Source organism: Heptranchias perlo, chromosome 8 (genome assembly GCF_035084215.1).
Source record: "Heptranchias perlo isolate sHepPer1 chromosome 8, sHepPer1.hap1, whole genome shotgun sequence".
NCBI lineage: Eukaryota > Metazoa > Chordata > Chondrichthyes > Hexanchiformes > Hexanchidae > Heptranchias > Heptranchias perlo.
The window spans coordinates 32,537,560-32,553,515 of record NC_090332.1 but is presented as its reverse complement, the minus strand read 5'-3'; the positions used below and the strand labels follow the sequence as shown (position 1 = coordinate 32,553,515).

Below are 15,956 nucleotides of genomic sequence, written 5' to 3'. Positions count from 1 at the left end.
TTATGAGCCTGTACATACCTAAAACAATCTGGGGGTTTAAAATATCAGTCCCAATAGCACTTCAGCGTCTATGGGGAATCAGCTTTCCATACACAAATATGCAACACACAAAAAAAAATACTGCTTCATAAGAACACCATCACAAACCTGCCAAGTCTCACTCAATTGGAATGAGAGTTATCATTTTTGATTTAAAAATTTAGCTTACCTTGAAAATTATTAAAAATGAACAGTTCTGTGTGATCTAATTTTGAATAATATATTAATGAGCCTTTTAATTTCTGATTTTAGTGGCTGATAAGTTTGTCAGAAAAGACAATTCATGAAGTCAGGGAGATGCATAAAGATTGTTAGTCATATTAAAAAAAAATGGATGCTGCATATTCAATTCAAGCATTAAGTTCTGATATCAAGTTCTTATTCACTCCCAGTACATTTATTTCAATATAATTATGTATTTATCAGGACTTAACTGCATTTCTGCCCTTGAGTTTCACAAAAGAATATATTTTTTCCTTGAAAGGACAGCAATAGACTTCAAGCCAAAAAATGCTATGACTTATCAACAGCTGTTTTTATATACACACACCTTTTTCAAAAGAGTTTTAATTAAAACATTTACGTAAGTCTGGATTTGTTAAATCATTCTGGAGAGCGTTTGATTTTTCCCATTTGATTGATCAGTTCTATCCTAAAGCACAGAAACATTACACATTCCAGCCAATTTAATGAGCTGTTGTCTAAAAGCAAAATGTTTGTACTGAGGACATGGAGACACCTTTTTTCTCACTACCAGCAACTAAAGAAAGGCATTACGATCTTAAGGCACTCTGCACATGTGGATTTACTTTCTCCTGCACCTTGAAGTGGCTTAAATATCTTGGCCTCAGGCAATTTCCAACGGGGGTTGACTTCACTGATGTATAAATGGAAGCATTGTACTCCCGCCCCCACATTGGAACCGCTCCTCAGCAGATGTTCTCTGAGCTGCCACCGTTTCATTTATACAAACCACCAAGTACAGAAACACAGAGAATAGTACTGGAGCATTCCAAGAAGAAGTTGAAGTATTCATTTTCTAGCAATTCCAGTTTTAACCGGTCACCTCCTATTAAAATCTCACAAACATTCCCCTCTCATTCGAAAAACTTCCAAAGAACGTGAACAAGTCTCCAAACTCAAAACATAAGACAAGTATGATGGGAAAATATGTGAAAATGTCAATACAATTCTGTTAAATCCAGTGGTTGCAATTTATTCTGGTGCTGCTACCACTTCAACAACAACAACTTGCATTTATATAGTGCTTTTAATGTAGTAAAAACATCCCAAGGCGCTTCACAGGAGCGTTATCAGACAAAATTTGACACCGGGCCACATAGAGATATTAGGAAAGGTGACCAAAAACTTGGACAAAGAGGTAGGTTTTAAGGAGCGACTTAAAGGAGGAGGAGAGAGAGGCGGAAAGGTTTAGGGAGGGAATTCCAGAGCTTAGGGCCTAAGCAGCTGAAAGCATGGCTGTCAATGGTGGAGCGATTAAAATCGGGGAAGCGCAAGAGGTCAGAATTGGAGCAGTGCAGAGATCTCAGAGGGTTGTAGGGCTGAAGAGGGCGAGGCCATGGAGGGATTCGCAAATAAGGATGAGAATTTTAAAATAGAGGCGTTGCCGGACCGGGAGTCAACGTAGGTCAGCAAGCACTGGGGTGATGGGTGAACGGGACTTGGTGCAAGTTGGGATACAGGCAGCAAATAACGACATATATTGTCATGGGTGGTGTTCTTCCCAGTGGAAGAACATACTATTTTTTAAGCCAACTTAACAGATGTAAATACCACTGGTTTACTGGCCCACAAAACCAACTTTAAAGGTTCCTACAGTCACTGAGAATCCAAATCTCTCACATAAAACCTCTAGTAAAAAAATTTCTTCAATACTTCCCCATTCAGATTTCTAAGTCAAATACTGACGTGAAAGGCATGTGCTCAGTACCCAAGTAGACACCTCTGCCATTCTGCCAGTCACCCAATGCTGCTCATTGGTTTTCCTTCCCTGTGGTGAAGTGTCCCATCCTTTGTGTGGATAATGGGCATGATTTTGACCCCGAGCCGGGAAGGAGGCGGGGGTGGGGGGCGTCAAATTATGGACGGGAAACCCAGGAGTACGGGTTGCCCGGATGTCCTTACGATTGTGACGTACGGGCATCTTTTTTTTTTTTGGTTTGCCGTCCAACTGACCGGCCCGATTGACAGGCTGGCCTCAGTCGGACGGGAGAGCAGCCGAGGAGAGGACATTTCAGGTAAGTCTTTGTTTGTATGGATGGGCGGGGCGGGGTGGGGCGGCATGGGGTGCACAGGTGGGCACGGGGTGGAATTGGGGGTCAGTCATGGGGGGGGGGGGGGTGTCAGGGGTGTCAGGATCGGGGGTCATCACGGGGGGCCGTGATCGATCGGGGAGAGATAATTGGGAATCATCGCAGGGGTCTGCAATCGTTGGGGGTGGGGGGGGTCGGAGATCATTAGGGGGTCCGCGATCGTTAGGGGGTCATTGCAGGTAGGCTTGTTGGGCCTGGGGGAAGCACTCCTGATCCTCCGGGCCCACATCCTGTGCCAGAAAGGCACTTACCTGTTAGTTTCGGGCCTTCTCGCCTTCTTTCACATGGCGTGAAATAGAAGGCCCGGGAATCCCGGCCCCCATGGGTTGAAATTGGAAACTCTGGAAAAATGGAGGCCCGCTGCCTCCTTAAAAGGTTTTAATCACCAACCCACTTCCTGGGAGCGGGTTGGTCGCCCTCCTGTCATTCTGCCCCGGTGAAAACTGGGAATGGGCAGGTTGGAGTTGGGTTGGGGGCGGGTCCGAAAGAGTTGCGATTTTGAATACCCCCCACCCCCAACCAACCTGTTTTTCCCTTTTAAAATCGTGCCCAATGTATCAGCTTGGCACAGTGGTGGCACTCTCACCCAAGTCAGGAGAACATGGGTTCAAATTCTGCTCCAAGACTTTAGCACATACAGCTGACAATTCAGTTCGGTACTGAGGGAGTGCCGCATTATCAGAGGTGCCATCTTTCAGATGAGATGTTAAACCTAAGCCCTGACTGCCTGTTTAAACAAATGTAAAAGATATTCCAGTGCACTTGAAAGAAGAGCAGTTAGTTTTCCCAATGTCCTGGCTAACATTTATTTATTCAATCAACACCACCAAAACAAATAAACTGGTCATTTATCTCTTTTGTAATTTGCGGGACCTTGCTGTGCGTAAATGCTGCTGCATTTGTTTACATAACATTTACTACACTTCAAAAGTAACTAATTGGCAGTGAAGCACTTTGGAAGGTCCTAAAGACGTGAAAGGTGCCAGTTATTTCCTTCTTTCTTACTTATTCCTACCCCAGCTAAGGTAAGTAATGTACAATCTAAGTAAACTATGAACAAGAAGCAGTGTCCTACAACATGGTGCAACAGTGCATTACTACGCCAATGATCTGTGTTACTGCACCATTCTGAAGGGTTTTAAATTAACAAGGTGATGAGTTGGTTAGTATTCACTGATGAAGAAACCAGGACATGAATTATTTGGCAAGTGTCACAGTGATAAATTCAAATCAAAAGTGGAACACAGCTGGTAGAAAGACAGTCAACAGTGATTTACAGTAACATTGATTGACACAAAAATTACATATTCATATGGAATATCATTTTTGGGGTTATATACCGTAAATTTTCAATTAGATTTTGTAAAAGATCAGTAAAGCAGGTGTTGCAATTTTAGTACAAGCTATTAACCACCGATGCTGTTTTATATTCAGTTATGCTTCCTGTAACTAATTTGTCGTAATAGGAATTGTAGTTATGAGGTATGAAAAACAATGCTGAATTAAAATAAAAATAAAGTAAAAAAGCATAAAGAATAATATTACACATTACATCAATTCTGATACCAACATATAGTCATTTTGGCTCCTAGCTCTACAATACTATCACAAGCACCATATGCTTTAATAACATCATTTTATTTTAAAATAGACAATTATAATGGATAAACTGCATCAGAATATACAGTCGTTAGGATCTGTTCTTATCTTTATCTCTTTTTACTCAAGTCACAAAAACGTTACTTCTATAACAGCAATTCAGTCCACAGCTACACACATACAGACAAACCTCCTAGTTACAAATTGTAAGGACTGGCAAACAACTACTTTCATTTCAAAAGACTGTAATGGCACCTCAGCAAGTCAGAGGCATGATGACTTGCATATAATTACAAGTTTGTAATAAAATGATTCTCAAATTGACTTCATGGACATAAATCGATAAGTTTCTATTTTTTGCCCTCCAATGTTCCAACCAATTCTCTTCCTCAACTTTCCTCTCCTAAAGGCAGTGACTCATCCTGCAATACCTCACCCAAGTGACCATGTAATCCTAGATTGGGAGCATTGGTCAGCTATTCAATCATTTAATGCACCACAGCCAAGCTCAATCCTCTCCTTACTCAATAACCATAATTGTGTGCACTTCCCATAAGAATAACTGGATGCTGGTCAGGAGAGCAAACTCTGCCTGATTTTTCCTGCTCCTAAAATAGGGCACTGAGCACAACTCGACCATCCTTCACGCAGACCTAGCTGAGAGCAACTTACAGCACTGACCATGAACTGAACCCAGAACCTTCTAGTTCTCATAATCATACCAAATCCACTGAGCCATTGAGGACCCCGTACTTCTTGCTTATACGACACATTATGTGGTATTAAGATATAGCTACAAAAATCTATGGTAACTAATTTTATTTGTGTGTGCTTTGAGATGGGACTTTTATAGAAGTGACCTGGCATGTGAATACATGCTGGAAAGTACAAAGTGCAGATGCTTGATGCAGTATGTACTGTGCAGTTACAGAAACACTGACTGAGACCAGTCAAAACTGGAAGCCAGGCAGGCAAGATAAGACCAGGGAGAAAGCAATGGCAAGCAAGAGAAGGAGAGATAAAGACTGCAACCAAAAAAAGGAATGATAGCGGTTGGGAGAGCAAAAGAGGAGTATATGTAAAGAACAAGCAGGAGAGCAATAGCTGAAGAAGTGAAAAGAGGCAGGGATTACAAAAAATAAACTGAGTGAAATTGATTTGCAAGAGCCACTTCTGGTGAGTTTGGAACTGTGTTTGTTTTCAACTTAGACTTAGGAAAAATTGTGAGGAATGTAACTGGATAAAGTGGCCGATCCCCCTGGATAAGCACAAAAAAGTCTTTGACTGTACTGTTATGTTGGATAAATAATTTTAAAATTGAAATCCAAATCAATTTTTTTTTAACAAACATAATCCAACTTTACCAATGAAGTTCGAATCATGGCAGAGCAGTTTGTACGTCAGCATTTATATCGCTAGAAATTACTCCCTTATTCTGACAGCTGAATTGTAGACCTACATTTGCCACTCTCACTAAACAAAGCCCATGTAAAACCAATTTCTGTCATCTGACCCCACCCTGATTAAAGCTGGTTTATAATCCATTCCTAGTCAAAGCTTTTTAAAAAAATAATTAGCCCTAGTAATTAAAGCCACAACCCCAGCACACCAACTAGGTAGTAGTTCTCTGCAATTCCAGCACAGTGGTTAAAAAAGCACTAGCCAGTACATACCATGTTGCAGTTATTATCATGGCAATGATCACCAATCAGGAGTGCTCTTTCCTATTTCAAGGCACTCTCAAGTTCCAGCATGTCCCTATATTTTTTCTCTTTCCACTCCTTACCACCCGTCATGCACCAAGCAACACTAGCCCTGTTCCTGAAAAACAATTCCATATGTCTTATATTTTGACATAAGTTGGAATGATCAGATAAATTGGCTTCTACCAGAGCCGTCCCAATTAACAGATTTCAACAGTATCTATTATTATCCTAACAGGTGTTCTGCAATGTGTGTGGTTGGATACATTAATGGCTTTTACAAGCCTCAGCATATCCTACTAAGTTACCAGCTACAATTAGTACAGGTTTCAAGAAAGCCAGAAACTTATTAAAACTTGCATTGAACATAAAAGGCAACATTTACATTGTGGGAGTAGCACAAACCTGCAAATGGAAATGCTACCTCCTCAGGCAACTCAGTCTGCTGAAGGCATGTGCAAAATGGAGCCCCTTAAAGGCCACCGCTCACTCGTATTTATATTGGCGTGCAAAATAAAAACTGCATTCCTCACAAGTCTTGTGCTGGCCATATAAAAAATCTTGACCCATGACTCCCATTACATCAATTCATTTGCAAAATGAATATCATGAACATTTTCTGTATCTGTGGACTACTATTTAATACTGCTATACATTGTACAACTGTGACAGAGAGGGCATGCACTTCAAAATCTGGGAGAATAAGTGGTGGAACTGCATTGCTCAGTTCCTCTGAACTTTCTTCTTTTGTCCTTCCTAAACTACACACACTTCTTCCACCTGCCTATTTGTGTTAAAAACCAGAATCATCACAATCTCAACTTTTAATTCATTCTTTCCCAGGACCTCAAAACTGTGGAGCATTTAGCTCTCTCAGTCTTCCCTTTCTCCTATAACCTACAGGCATTTAAAACCAAACACTACTTGATTTATCTGACTCTATTCAATCTTGGTAATAACCAGTGCTGTGGGCCTTGATCTTTTACCCAGGTTTCTCAATTAAAAAAATTAATTGATTTCCTTCAGTATTTTAAGTGCCCTTGTGCCATGTAACATTTCCCAAACAAGATGTGATCTGATTCCAGACTTGTGCCAATATCCTTCTGCTGTATTTAAGCAGAGCAAAAATGATCTGACTGTAATTTTGACCTTAGTTCAGAAATACTACCGTATGCTATAAAGAGTTAAATAAATCAGCAACTTGGTTTTGTTGGCCAGCAGAAGTTGAATCTAAAAATCTACAAAAACCACAACATTGCTCATTTTGGTAGGGTTCAGTCTTTTGAAAAAGTTAAAATAGCTCAATAATTCCATAAGAACAGCCACAATTGTAGGGATGGATGAACAGTTTGGGTCTGGCTTGCAAGTCTTTTGAAGCTCTTCCTTTGATGTTTTTGGCCCTTCTTTTAACAGTGAGCACTAACTTTACTGAGACACCACCATTTTTAGTTTCCAAAAAAGAACACTGAAAACATCAAAAGGGAAAGCATCAAAAGAATAACGCCCTTGAAGGAGCAGTGTACCTTAGGCCTGAGGGAAGATTTGATGGCAGTAGAATTGCCAATTTAAATTGACTGTTAGGAATCTGCTTATTATTCTGCCTAAAAAGCTAATAAAAAAGTTAAACATTCCTGTTACTCTACCAAAGCCACCATTTTTCAATGCAATTCAAGGGAAGCTACAGATTCCTGCTATCTACTGTTTGATTTTCATCCTTCTCTGCTCCTCCCTCCCTCCCAAAGCACCATACAAGAACTTCCAACGGTGCCTAATTTGGAGACAGCAGAAGTTGAAGATGCTTAGCTCTAATGATCTTTTATATGGTAGCAAACAAAAAGTGTAAATAAATTCCTATTTTCAAGGGACTAGCCAAGTCCTCATGGCTTCTTCAACTATACCCTAGTTCTAATGGTTTGTTCACACATTGTTTGATACAGCAGAATTTCTGTAACTCAGTCATTTTAGTATATTACATCTGGGGGCAGCACAGATGTGAATCATAAATGAACCCATGAAGAGGTAAAACAAAGCCTTGAATCTGCAATTCCCCCAGATGGTGAAGTCTTGATGCCAAAAATGGAAGATGGCAAACCAGGTACTTCCTCACAGGGAGGCATAAGAAAAATAAAATAAAGTAAATCAGTGATCCCACTCTCACACATCTCTCAGCAACAGCAAATTGGAAAAGTAAAGTAAATAATTTTAAAAGGGAAGGATTAAATCTATAAAATTGAAATTATAACTGAAGGACTAATCCATCCAGGATAATGAAACAATGTTAGTAATCCATCACAAAACACTACAGCATGATTATAAATACAGTAATGTAGTGGTTATGTTACTAGACTGGTGATCCAGCGGCCTGGGCTAATAATCCACAGAACGTGAATTCATATCCCACCATGGCTGTAGGGAGGCAGTTTGAGAATTTTATAGAATCATAATTTGAATTCAGTTTAAAATAAAATCTGGAAATAAAAAGCTGGTACTGGTAAAATTGTCCATGAAGCTGCTGGAGTTCACTCGGTTAATCCCGGGGATGAGGGGATGGACATATGAGGAGAGGTTGAGTAGATTGGGACTCTACTCATTGGAGTTCAGAAGAATGAGAGGCGATCTTATTGAAACATATAAGATTGTGAAGGGGCTTGATCGGGTGGATGCGGTAAGGATGTTCCCAAGGATGGGTGAAACTAGAATCTTAGAATAAGGGGCTGCTCTTTCAAAACTGAGATGAGAAGAAACTTCTTCACTCAGAGGGTAGTAGGTCTGTGGAATTTGCTGCCCCAGGAAGCGGTGGAAGCTACATCATTAAATAAATTTAAAACAGAAATAGACAGTTTTCTAGAAGTAAAGGGAATTAGGGGTTACGGGGAGCAGGCAGGAAATTGGACATGAATTTAGATTTGAGGTTAGGATCAGATCAGCCATGATCTTATTGAATGGCGGAGCAGGCTCGAGGGGCTGATTGGCCTACTCCTGCTCCTATTTCTTATGTTCTTATGAGTGTCATAAAAACACAACTGATTCATTAATGTCCTTCAGGGAAGGAAACCTGCCTCCTTACCCGGTCTGGCTTTTATGTGACTCCAGTGCCACACCAACATGCCTCTGAAGTGGCCTAGCAAGCCATTCAGCTACTTTCTCAGGGCAACTAGGGATGGGTAACAAATGCCGGCTTTGCCGACATCCCGTGAATGAATATATTTTTTAAAATTGCACACTTGCAATGCCCTACAAAAGAAGTTCCTGCTCTTGAACACACTACCAGGGGAGGTGCAGAAAAAAGGCTGACTTGAGACCTGCACAGGCAGAGTTTAGGAACACATCACATGCCTGCCCACCCTGGCTAGAAATGTGCCTGACCTGGAAGAGAGAAAGGAAAGGGATAGTATTGTAAACAATTTTTTAAAAATCAAATTGATTCACATTTGACAGTTTAACAGCCACATTTGCAAACAGTTTGTCATATTTTAATTCAGTTAGTTGTGGTAGTGCTAGCAGTAATGTTTGGAACGAAGAAAAGAATATTGGACAACATTAGCATCACTGAACTAAAAAATTTAACACCTGTGGGCCACGAGTGGGATGTGTTTGTGTGCAGGAAATATGAAAGGCTATTCTGGATGGAACACAGCCACAATGGACCACAGCACAAGCCAACTGTAGGTGAAGGAGGGTCTGTCCGCCCATACAAATAGGGGCCGAGCTTACAACTTCAGAAGGGAAGAACGGTCCTCTTTGATGTGACAGAGCTGCCTTTCATTACATCAGAGACAAGCTGCTTCAAAGAGTTCTCATCTGTCAACTCCTCTTTTATTTCCTTTCTTTTTTTCTAACATATTATGTGGTTTGAAGATTGGACAAAGTATCTTTTATCAGAAAAAAAACAGAAAAAGTCAGTCCAGAAAAAATGGACTTATGCTGGAATTCTTTTCCCCCAATATTTAGAACAAAATCCCTGGGTTATGTCCTGTCTCACTGGCAGAATAGACCTACCAGGGGTGAGGGCTCAATAGTACACAGTTGTCTGGGTTTGGATCTGGATCCTCAATATTGACTTTGGACCCCATGAAGTCTCATAGCTTGTCAAACAAGGCCAAGAAAACCTCCTGATGATCACACCTACTTACTGCACCCACCCTCGCCCCCACCCCCAACTGATGAATCAGTGCTCCTCCATATTGAACAGTTTCAAGGAAGCACTGAGAAAAGCAGGGGCAAGGAATATACTCTGAGTCTCTGACTTCAATGTTCACCATCAAGAGTGGCTCAGTCATACCACCACTGACTGAGTTGGCCAAGTCCTAAAGGACATAGCTGCTAGACTAGGCCTCAGTCAGGTTGTGAAGAAACCAAAGGAGTTCCCTACTTGACCTCATACTTACCAACCTACCTGTTGCAGACACATAGGTCTACAACAGCATTAGCAGGAGTGATCACCGCATAGTCCTTGTGAAGACAAAGTAGTGTGGCACTACAGCCATGCTATGTGGGACAGACTAAAGACAGATCCAGCAACCCAAAACTGGGCATCCATGAGGCACCATGGGTCATCAGCTGCAACAGAATTGTAGATTAGCACAATCTCTAATCTCATGGCCCAACACATCCCTAAGTCCGCCATCACCATCTAGTTGGATGATGGTCATGGGTGTTGGAGGTCAATCATCGCAGTCCTAGGCCTTCACTGCTAGTCCCTCAAGGAAGTGTCCATACCCTACACCTGCTTCATCAATGATCTTCCATCAATCATAAGGTCAGGAATGGGGTTCTTCACTGATGATTCTATAGTGTTCAGCTCCATTCACAACTTCTCCGATGTAGCATTTTTAGAAATGAAATTAGAGTACAAATCAAAAAGCTTATTGCATTAATTCATGCTGCAGCAGATAGGGCATTTGCTGCAGTGCAAAATTTCACAGACAGCCAATTTGGAGGCTCTGAAGTGGAGTTTTCAGTGCAGCTTGTTCCTGGCCATTTCAGAACCAAACTCTGCTTGAAAATGCTCTACAGTCACAATAACGCAAGTTTAAAATCTTGAACTTGAGTTTTTATACTTAAGCTGCTTTTACATTGCATGAGACCCATTTTTCAGGAACTGGCAGCACTGGCTGGGGTTTCACGCACCCAGCTGCATGCTCAATATAAAAGCTGTTAGGGGTCCCATTTTAAGCAATGTTCTGGACTGCTGGTCTTAGTGAATCCCAGCAGTTTTACATTCAGTTTGCAACTAGCATGCTTCAGGAACCAGGAGCATGAGTATGAATCTTGCAAAGTAGAAAATCAGCTTTACATTTTGGGGCAGACAAAATTACTTGCCATGATGGAACCTTCAATGAAGTGACAGTGCCATTGGCTTCTTTTGGTAACCCATGATGAAACCATTACTATTGGATAACCAGAATTCAAACACACAAACATACCATCAAGTTGTCAATGACTCAAAAATATAACCAGTCAAACTTCCACCTAGTCCTTTTTTTGAATCAACAGCTTTTATCATCATCCCAAATTTTACTTAGCTTGATATTGTCAGTAATAACTTTAAACTAGGTACAAGAAACATCTGGTCACACAAACATGAGGATGTTCATGAAAGCACAGCCACAGAGAGGTCTACAAGAATACTGCGCATTATGAAAAAAACGTACAGGGAACTTCTGTATAACAAACTCTAACACAAGTTAAGGCAATGCGCCAATAAAGACATCAGAATAAGAAGTCTCTTGTTCATATCAGAGTTCATGGTGTCAGCTATGATATCTCACTTTCCATAGAAATGACATTCTCCGCTCCCTCCAGTGGTCCTGTCTGTTGTGATAGTGAGCCTTCCAGACCAGATTGATCCCAATCAGTGTTGAGTTAGCTGATCTCAGCTGGGATGGCAGTGGGGATACTACAATTGGCCTCAGTGCCTCAGATGGAAGTGGGGGAGGGAAGGAAGGGATTAAGTAATCCGCCATTTTTAACCGTTATTCAGTGGATCCAGCTAGAAAATGTGCATGTGTTGATATCAGGTGTGGACAGGATTGGTCTTGACTGTTGCCTTTTATGTTGAATTGCTTGCCAATTCACTCAGTCTGGAATAACACATGAAGAATGGCATGGTGTCAAATGGCTGCTGGGAGTGCCTGAGGAGCCATGTACTAGCATGAACTAATTCCTGCAGGTGATGAAAGGGGAAAAACTTGACGAAAATCTTTTTCTCTGGCACAGTACTTCAAATTATTTTATTATAACCTTATGTTCAGATGACATTTGATTGCTTAAACTCCATAGCCACAGGTACAGTATTACAGTAGTCTGTACATATGCCCATCATGCTCATTCCATTTAATGGATTGACAGTGCAGCCAACCCTTTTTTGTTATCATCCATGCTAGCATTACTCAAAGCTGAATTCAATTTATGAGCTTGTACCTTCAACATTCCCCCATAACAGGGGAAAACACTGACTGAAAACCCTTGTAAATAAAACTAGTCTCTGAATTCAGTGCACCAGACAGACCCCTAAAACTACATGCCATTTACACTGGCAAGCATTTACTAAATAATGAGGTGTTAATCTGACTCATTTATAGATACAATTAGCAGACTGTTTGATGGGGATCCGTAAGGTGTGTTCCGCTGCTGTACTGTGCATTGTGTTTGAACTACAATCCTGGATACTGTATTGATAACCAAAAGTGTAGCTGCTTTTATATTGGTTTTGCTCCACGCTAGTGTCTCTATCTCCCTAGATGCAAGTCTCACACAATTGCTGGCAGCAATTCCAAAGTAAATCTGCCCGATTATTTAAGGCCGGCTGCTTTGAGAACCCAGTAAAAAAAATAAATGGCTGTTTCCAGCTTCAGGTTTAGTGAATCCAGCAAATTTACTTTGAGACTGCCACTGACTGCACCAGACTCGTGCATTCTAATCTGGCAGCACTAGCATAGCACAAAAATAAATACAAAAGCAACTTGAGAAATCGGTTTCTGTTTAGGGGCACATAAAAAGAAGAGAATTTTGGCTTTTTAGAAAATAACATTTTATATAAACACTAAATAGATTAGATTAAATATAAGTATCTAACACAGTACATTAGGGTTTCAGTAATATAAAATTGTTGAATACCTAATAGATAAATGTTTCCAATATTACAACTAGAAACTACCTAGGAAAGAGAGAGCATGGACCAGCGACAGATTTGATCCTTGGGAAAGAAGAGGTGGCGAGTCCGGGATAGTATTAAGGCAATAGCAAGGACACCCAAAGCTGACAGAAAACAGTACAAGGCTGGGGAGAATGAGAAAGGTGGTCTGGCTTTTGGGGAGAGGGGTACATGGGGGAGAGGGAAGGAAGAAAAATGGCCCCATGCCAGTAACTTGGAGGCAGGAGATTGGAAGCACCCAGAATGGCAGTAATCGGTTGACATGTTATTTTCCTTGTAAGATACATAGGCAGCCAGTCAAAAGAGGGAATAAACGAAGTCTATCACATGCAATGTTTTCTAGTCAGGCCCAGCCATGAAGTATCAGTGAATGGTGTAAGAGTTCAGAGCACACCACATATTTGGTTCTTAATGCACGTGAATGTTTCAATGCTCGTTCCCCATCAAGTAAATACTCCCCATAAGCAAATTACATTTTGTGTTTACAGATGTTTTCCCTCATAAAGCAGCCTTATACATGACATTTATTGGGCTATGCTGATGCATGAAATCATTCTTCAAATGACAATGGTCATACTTTACAACATGTAAAATGGTGGTTATAGGGAGGGATAGAAAACAGCTTCCTATTATTTGGGTTGAAAGCATGTTGGCAAGGTCAATTACAGTGTAGTCAACTACTGGAAGCGCCAGACAAAATCTTTGGCTGATGAAACACAAAAAAATCCCATGAAATCTGTAAGAACATCAAAACAATTTGGCAAACCTTGGAACTGTACCCAGAGAGGCAGGCAGAAAAAGAAATCCAGGAGTGCTGTCTGGTTTGAATCGAGTCTACTCAGGACTTCTACAGCTGCTGTTGAAAATACAGAACACAGGCTGTAAAAGCAGACAGTAAAACATTGCAGACCTTAACAATCACAGTCAATTACATTCATTTCTGGGGTTTTTTTTAACACAATTTTAGGAGCAGCTTTAAAAACTGGGACACAAAAAAGTAAATATCTAATTTAAATGGACAGTAAGGCCAAGAGATGACTTTCCAGTAGTTGAAAAAACTACTCACAATTCCACTGATGGCACAGTGAGTAAAGGCAATGCCTGGTATAGTATGAACCAGGTCGCCAGGTTCAATCCCTGATCGGTACTGAGTTAGATGATGTTACCCAAGTGCTATAATTGGCCTCAATGTGCATGGGCTCAGTAGGAGAGAGGGGGGGAAAAAAAAATCAACCAGGGTTCTTGCCCCTAGAATCCCACATAATAATTGCACGATGCCTACAGATCAAAAGCAATTAATTTGCTATGAAGCATTTGGGGATATCCTGAGGGATATGAAACAAGCTATATAAATAAAAGATGTTTTCCGCTTTAGAATCCTCGAATGTTATAGCAAAGAAACTGGCCATTCAGCCTATCAAGTCTGTGCCGGTGTTTTTCTCTATGTGCCACCTAATCTAATTCCATTCTCCTTCTTACTCCCTATACTCTTCAATGTTCCTCTTTTCAAGCATCTATCTAACTTACTTTTGAAAGTACTCATTTGGACGAATTTGTGCAAAGAATTCTTTTTAACTGCCCCTTTAACACGTTTTATGGCCACTGTAAATTTGTGCCCAATTATTAACCCATCTCACTACACTATTTATTCTATTGTAATCTTTCATAGTCTTGAAGATCTCAATCAGGCCACCCTCAACCTCCAGTGAAAAAAATCCCCAACTTCTTAAATCTCTCTTTGTGGCTGTAACTGCTCATCCTTGGTAACATCATAGTGAACCTGTGCTTCATAGAATCATAGAAAATTTACAGCACAGAAGGAGGACATTGGGCCCATCGTGTCCGCGCCGGCTGAAAATGAGCCACCCAGTCTAATCCCATTTTCCAGCACTTGGTCCGTAGCCTTGTAGGTCACAGCACTTCAGGTGCACATCCAGGTACTTTTTAAATGAGATGAGGATTTCTGCCTCTACCACCCTTTCAGGCAGTGAGTTCCAGACCCCCATCACCCTCTGGGTGAAAAAATTTCTCTTCAGCTCCACTCTAATTCTTCTACCAATCACTTTACATCTATGCCCCCTGGTTATTGTCCTCTCTGCTAAGGGAAATAGGTCCTTCCTATCCACTCCATCAAGGTCCCTCATAATTTTGTACATCTCAATTAAATCACCCTTCAGCCTCCTCCGTTCCAAAGAAAACAACCCCAGTTTATCCAATCTTTCCTCATAGCTAAAATTCTCCAGGCCTGGCGACATCCTTGTAAATCTCCTCTGTACCCTCTCTAGTGCAATAACATCCTTCCTGTAATGTGGTGACCAGAACTGTACATAGTATTCAAGCTGTGGCCTAACCAGTGTTTTATACAGTTCCAGCATAACCTCTCTGCTCTTATATTTTATGCCTCGGCTAATAAAAGGAAAGTATTCAAAATGCCTTCTTAACCACCTTATCCACCTGTTCTGCTACCTTCAGGAATCTGTGGACATGCACTCCAAGGTCCCTCACTTCCTCTACACCTTTCAGTATCCTCCCATTTATTGTATACTCCCTTGCCTTGTTTGCCCTCCCCAAATGCATTACCTCACACTTCTCTGGATTGAATTCTATTTGCCACTTTTCTGCCTACCTGACCAATCCATTGATATCTTCCTGCAATCTACAGCTTTCCTCCTCACTATCAACCACATGACCAATTTTTGTATCATCTGCAAACCTCTTAATCATGCCCTCTATATTAAAGTCCAAATCATTAACATATATCACAAAAAGCAAGGGACCTAGTACTGAGCCCTGCAGAACCCCACTGGAAACAGCCTTCCAGTCACAAAAACACCCATCGACCATTACCCTTTGCTTCCATCCACTGAGCCAATTTTGGATCTAACCTGCCACTCTCCCTTGGATCCCATGGGCTTGTATTTTTTTGACCACTCTGCCACGTGGGACCTTGTCAAAAGCCTTGCTAAAATCTATGTAGGCTACATCAAATGCACTACCCTCATCGACCCTCCTTTAAGAATTCTATAAGATTGGTCACACACTACGTGCCTTTTAGAAATCAATGCTGATTAACCCTGATGCTTCTCCAAGTGCTTAGTAATTATAGGGTCTAGTAATTTACCAACA

At 41.0% G+C, this 15,956-nt stretch overlaps 1 protein-coding gene across 1 annotated transcript in view; it reads right to left on the bottom strand.

The window, feature by feature from the left end:
- Positions 1-15,956, bottom strand: part of LOC137324524 (tyrosine-protein phosphatase non-receptor type 14-like) — a 260,760-nt gene that overhangs the window by 205,310 nt on the left and 39,494 nt on the right. The window contains exon 2 of the mRNA XM_067988918.1: positions 13,597-13,686. The gene's annotated coding sequence lies outside the window, so the exon portion shown is untranslated. The remainder of the gene's footprint in view (positions 1-13,596; positions 13,687-15,956) is intronic.